Source organism: Struthio camelus, chromosome 16 (genome assembly GCF_040807025.1).
Source record: "Struthio camelus isolate bStrCam1 chromosome 16, bStrCam1.hap1, whole genome shotgun sequence".
Lineage (NCBI taxonomy): Eukaryota > Metazoa > Chordata > Aves > Struthioniformes > Struthionidae > Struthio > Struthio camelus.
The window spans coordinates 1,460,935-1,467,032 of record NC_090957.1 but is presented as its reverse complement, the minus strand read 5'-3'; positions in this window follow the sequence as shown (position 1 = coordinate 1,467,032).

Sequence of the window (6,098 nt, the reverse complement as noted above, 5' to 3'; positions counted from 1 at the left end):
GACCTGTGCCACGGTGATGGGCACAGCATGGCTGGCAAGGCCAGGCATCTGCCCTGTGCCACGGTGATGGGCACGGGGCAGCCAGCAGCCTGGGCATCCTGCCAAAAAGGAGCCGGCCACATGCCACGGTGATGGGCACAGCTCAGCTGGCAATGCCGGGCATCTGACCTGTGCCACGGTGATGGGCACAGCTCAGCTGGCAAGGCCGGGCATTTGCCCTGTGCCACGGTGATGGGCACAGCTCGGCTGGCAATGCCAGCCATTTGCCCTGTGCCACGGTGATGGGCACAGGGCATGGCTGGCAATGCCAGACATCTGCCCTGTGCCACGGTGATGGGCACGGGGCAGCCAGCAGCCTGGGCATCCTGCCAAAAAGGAGCCGGCCACATGCCACGGTGATGGGCACAGCTCGGCTGGCAATGCCGGGCATCTGCCCTGTGCCACGGTGATGGGCACGGGGCAGCCAGCAGCCTGGGCATCCTGCCAAAAGGGAGCCGGCCACATGCCACGGTGATGGGCACAGCTCAGCTGGCAAGGCCGGGCATCTGCCCTGTGCCACGGTGATGGGCACAGCATGGCTGGCAAGGCCAGGCATCTGCCCTGTGCCACGGTGATGGGCACGGGGCAGCCAGCAGCCTGGGCATCCTGCCAAAAAGGAGCCGGCCACATGCCACGGTGATGGGCACAGCTCAGCTGGCAATGCCGGGCATCTGACCTGTGCCACGGTGATGGGCACAGCTCGGCTGGCAATGCCAGCCATTTGCCCTGTGCCACGGTGATGGGCACAGGGCATGGCTGGCAATGCCAGACATCTGCCCTGTGCCACGGTGATGGGCACAGGGCAGCCAGCAGCCTGGGCATCCTGCCAAAAAGGAGCCGGCCACATGCCACGGTGATGGGCACAGCTCGGCTGGCAATGCCGGGCATTTGCCCTGTGCCACGGTGATGGGCACGGGGCAGCCAGCAGCCTGGGCATCCTGCCAAAAGGGAGCCGGCCACATGCCACGGTGATGGGCACAGCTCAGCTGGCAAGGCCGGGCATCTGCCCTGTGCCACGGTGATGGGCATGGGGCAGCCAGCAGCCTGGGCATCCTGCCAAAAAGGAGCCGGCCACATGCCACGGTGATGGGCACAGCTCGGCTGGCAATGCCGGGCATTTGCCCTGTGCCACGGTGATGGGCACGGGGCAGCCAGCAGCCTGGGCATCCTGCCAAAAGGGAGCCGGCCACATGCCACGGTGATGGGCACAGCTCAGCTGGCAATGCCGGGCATTTGCCCTGTGCCACGGTGATGGGCACAGCTCGGCTGGCAATGCTGGGCATTTAGCCCTGTGCCACGGTGATGGGCACAGGGCATGGCTGGCAATGCCAGACATCTGCCCTGTGCCACGGTGATGGGCACGGGGCAGCCAGCAGCCTGGGCATCCTGCCAAAAAGGAGCCGGCCACATGCCACGGTGATGGGCACAGCTCAGCTGGCAATGCCGGGCATCTGCCCTGTGCCACGGTGATGGGCATGGGGCAGCCAGCAGCCTGGGCATCCTGCCAAAAGGGAGCCGGCCACATGCCACGGTGATGGGCACAGCTCAGCTGGCAAGGCCGGGCATCTGCCCTGTGCCACGGTGATGGGCACAGCTCGGCTGGCAAGGCCAGGCATCTGCCCTGTGCCACGGTGATGGGCACGGTGCAGCCAGCAGCCTGGGCATCCTGCCAAAAAGGAGCCGGCCACATGCCACGGTGATGGGTACAGCTCAGCTGGCAATGCCGGGCATTTGCCCTGTGCCATGGTGATGGGCACAGCTCGGCTGGCAATGCCAGCCATTTGCCCTGTGCCACGGTGATGGGCACAGGGCATGGCTGGCAATGCCAGACATCTGCCCTGTGCCACGGTGATGGGCACGGGGCAGCCAGCAGCCTGGGCATCCTGCCAAAAAGGAGCCGGCCACATGCCACGGTGATGGGCACAGCTCAGCTGGCAAGGCCGGGCATTTGCCCTGTGCCATGGTGATGGGCACGGGGCAGCCAACAGCCTGGGCATCCTGCCAAAAGGGAGCCGGCCACATGCCACGGTGATGGGCACAGCTCAACTGGCAATGCCGGGCATCTGCCCCGTGCCACGGTGATGGGCACAGCATGGCTGGCAAGGCCAGGCATCTGCCCTGTGCCACGGTGATGGGCATGGGGCAGCCAGCAGCCTGGGCATCCTGCCAAAAAGGAGCCGGCCACATGCCACGGTGATGGGCACAGCTCAGCTGGCAAGGCCGGGCATTTGCCCTGTGCCACGGTGATGGGCACAGCTCGGCTGGCAATGCCAGCCATTTGCCCTGTGCCACGGTGATGGGCACAGGGCATGGCTGGCAATGCCAGGCAATTACCCTGTGCCACGGTGATGGGCACAGGGCTGCCAACAGCCTGGGCATCCTGCCAAAAAGGAGCCGGCCACATGCCACGGTGATTGGCACAGCTCAGCTGGCAATGCTGGGCATCTGCCCTGTGCCACGGTGATGGGCACAGCACGTCCGGCAATGCCGGGCATCTGCCCTGTGCCACGGTGATGGGCACAGCATGGCTGGCAATGCCGGGCATTTGCCCTGTGCCACGGTGATGGGCATGGGGCAGCCAACAGCCTGGGCATCCTGCCAAAAGGGAGCCGGCCACATGCCACGGTGATGGGCACAGCTCAGCTGGCAATGCCGGGCATCTGACCTGTGCCACGGTGATGGGCACGGGGCATGGCTGGCAATGCCGGGCATCTGCCCTGTGCCACGGTGATGGGCACGGTGCAGCCAGCAGCCTGGGCATCCTGCCAAAAGGGAGCCGGCCACATGCCACGGTGATGGGCACAGCTCAGCTGGCAATGCCGGGCATCTGCCCTGTGCCACGGTGATGGGCACAGCTCGGCTGGCAATGCCAGCCATTTGCCCTGTGCCACGGTGATGGGCACAGGGCATGGCTGGCAATGCCAGACATCTACCCTGTGCCACGGTGATGGGCACAGGGCATGGCTGGCAATGCCGGGCATCTGCCCTGTGCCACGGTGATGGGCACAGCTCGGCTGGCAATGCTGGGCATTTAGCCCTGTGCCACGGTGATGGGCATAGCATGGCTGGCAAGGCCGGGCCTCTGCTCTGTGCCACGGTGATTGGCACAGCTCGGCTGGCAATGCTGGGTATCTGCCCTGTGCCACGGTGATGGGCACAGCATGGCTGGCAATGCTGGGCATCTGCCCTGTGCCACGGTGATGGGCACGGGGCAGCCAGCAGCCTGGGCATCCTGCCAAAAGGGAGCCGGCCACATGCCACGGTGATGGGCACAGCTCAGCTGGCAATGCTGGGCATCTGCCCTGTGCCACGGTGATGGGCACGGGGCAGCCAGCAGCCTGGGCATCCTGCCAAAAGGGAACCGGCCACATGCCACGGTGATGGGCACAGCTCAGCTGGCAATGCCGGGCATCTGCCCTGTGCCACGGTGATGGGCACAGCATGGCTGGCAATGCTGGGCATCTGCCCTGTGCCACGGTGATGGGCACAGTGCCCCGAGGCCGTGCCAGGGCACCTAGAATAACCCCGGCCCCGGCCCGGCCCGGTAGCACCCAGGACGCCATGGGGGCGGCTGGCTCCGGGGTTACTCTGGCAGCTGCGCAGCACCGGGGAGCGTGGTGACACGGTGCTGGCTGCGCCGACGCGGTCCCGGGCCAGGCCTGCACCCCCCCGTGTGTCCCTGTGCCAGGCCCTGCACCCCCCCGTGTCCCCGTCCCAGGCCTGCACCCCCCCGTGTGTCCCCGTCCCAGGCCCTGCACCCCCCCGTGTGTCCCCGTCCCAGGTCCCGCACCCCCCCCGTGTGTCCCCGTCCCAGTCCCGCACCCCCCCGTGTCCCTGTCCCAGGTCCTGCACCCCCCCATGTGTCCCCGTCCCAGGTCCCGCACCCCCCCGTGTGTCCCCGTCCCAGGCCCTGCACCCCCCCGTGTCCCCGTCCCAGGTCCTGCACCCCCCTGTGTGTCCCCGTCCCAGGCCCTGCACCCCCCCGTGTCCCTGTCCCAGGTCCTGCACCCCCCCGTGTGTCCCCGTCCCAGGTCCCGCACCCCCCCGTGTCCCCGTCCCAGGCCCCGCACCCCACCGTGTGTCCCCGTCCCAGGCCCCGCACCCCCCCGTGTGTCCCCATCCCAGGTCCCGCACCCCCCCGTGTGTCCCCGTCCCAGGCCCTGCACCCCCTCCCGTGTCCCTGTCCCAGGTCCCGCACCCCCCCGTGTGTCCCCGTCCCAGGCCCTGCACCCCCCCCCCGTGTCCCTGTCCCAGGTCCCGCACCCCCCCGTGTGTCCCCATCCCAGGTCCCGCACCCCCCCGTGTGTCCCCATCCCAGGCCCTGCACCCCCCCGTGTGTCCCTGTGCCAGTCCCTGCACCCCCCCGTGTCCCCATCCCAGGCCCTGCACCCCGCCGTGTGTCCCCGTCCCAGGCCCTGCACCCCGCCGTGTCCCTGTCCCAGGTCCCGCACCCCCCCGTGTGTCCCCGTCCCAGGCCTGCACCCCCCCGTGTGTCCCTGTGCCAGGCCCTGCACCCCCCCGTGTGTCCCCGTCCCAGGTCCCGCACCCCCCCGTGTGTCCCCGTCCCAGTCCCTGCACCCCCCCGTGTCCCCGTCCCAGGCCCCGCACCCCCCCGTGTGTCCCCGTCCCAGGTCCCGCACCCCCCCGTGTGTCCCCGTCCCAGGCCCTGCACCCCCCCGTGTCCCTGTGCCAGGTCCTGCACCCCCCCGTGTCCCTGTCCCAGGTCCCGCACCCCCCCGTGTGTCCCCGTCCCAGGCCCCGCACCCCCCCGTGTGTCCCCGTCCCAGGTCCCGCACCCCCCCCGTGTGTCCCCGTCCCAGTCCCTGCACCCCCCCGTGTGTCCCCGTCCCAGGCCCTGCACCCCCCCGTGTCCCTGTCCCAGGTCCCGCACCCCCTGTGTGTCCCCAAGACCCCCTAGGGGCTCAGTCCCCCCCCAGTGCCAGCCCCCAGCAGGACCCCAGCCCTCTGCCCCTCCGGCGCTGCCCCCACCTGCAAGGGGACCCAATGGAGGGGGGACCGGGACCCCCCCGGCACTCTGGCTCCCACTGCTCCCGGTACCAGCACCCCCCGGGGGATTTCCCCCCCCCCCCCGGTGCCCGGTCCCGGTAACAGCCCGGTGGGGGCACCGCGGGGATCCCAGGTCGGCGGTGGGGGGGGGGTAGTCCCTGGTGTGGGGGGGTGACACACGTTACCGGGGGGGTCCCTAGTGCCGGGGGGGGGTGGGAAGCTGCCGGGGGGGGGTCCCGGTGTGTGTGGGGGGGACGTTACCAGGGGAGGTCCCCGATGGGGGGGGGTGACACACGTTACCGGGGGATCCCCAGTGCCGTGGGGGGGGTGGGAAGCTCCCGGGGGGGTCCCCGATGGGGGGGGTGACACACGTTACCCGGGGGGGGGGTCCCAGTGCCGTGGGGGGGGGATGGGAAGCTCCCGGGGGGGGTCCCGGTGTGTGGGGGATGTTACCAGGGGAGGTCCCCGATGGGGGGGGGTGACACACATTACCGGGGGGGGTCCCGGTGTCGGGGGGGGGATGAGAAGCTCCCGGGGGGGTCCTCGATGGGGGGTGGTTGACACACGTTACCGGGGGGGGGATGGGAAGCCCCTCGGGGGGGTCCCGGTGGGGGGGGACGTTACCGGGGGGTCCCCGATGGGGGGGGGGTGACACACGTTACCGGGGGGGGGGATGGGAAGCTCCCGGGGGGGTCCCCGATGGGGGGGGTGACACACGTTACCGGGGGGGGGATGGGAAGCTCCCGGGGGGGGTCCCCGATGGGGGGGAGGTGACACACGTTACCGGGGGGGGGTCCCGGTGTCGAGGGGGGGGGTGGGAAGCTCCCGGGGGGGGTCCCGGTGGGGGGGGGACGACGTTACCGGGGGGGTCCCCGATGGAGGGGGTGACACACGTTACCGGGGGGGTCCCCGGTGCCGGGGGGGGCCCCGTGGCCGCCGTCCCGGAGTGCTCGGGCCGTTTCTAGAACCGTTGTGCCCGTTTCTATTAATACGCGCTGCTCCGGCGGCGGCGACGGCGGCGGCGGCGGCAGCGCAGCGAGGAAGGGATTCCC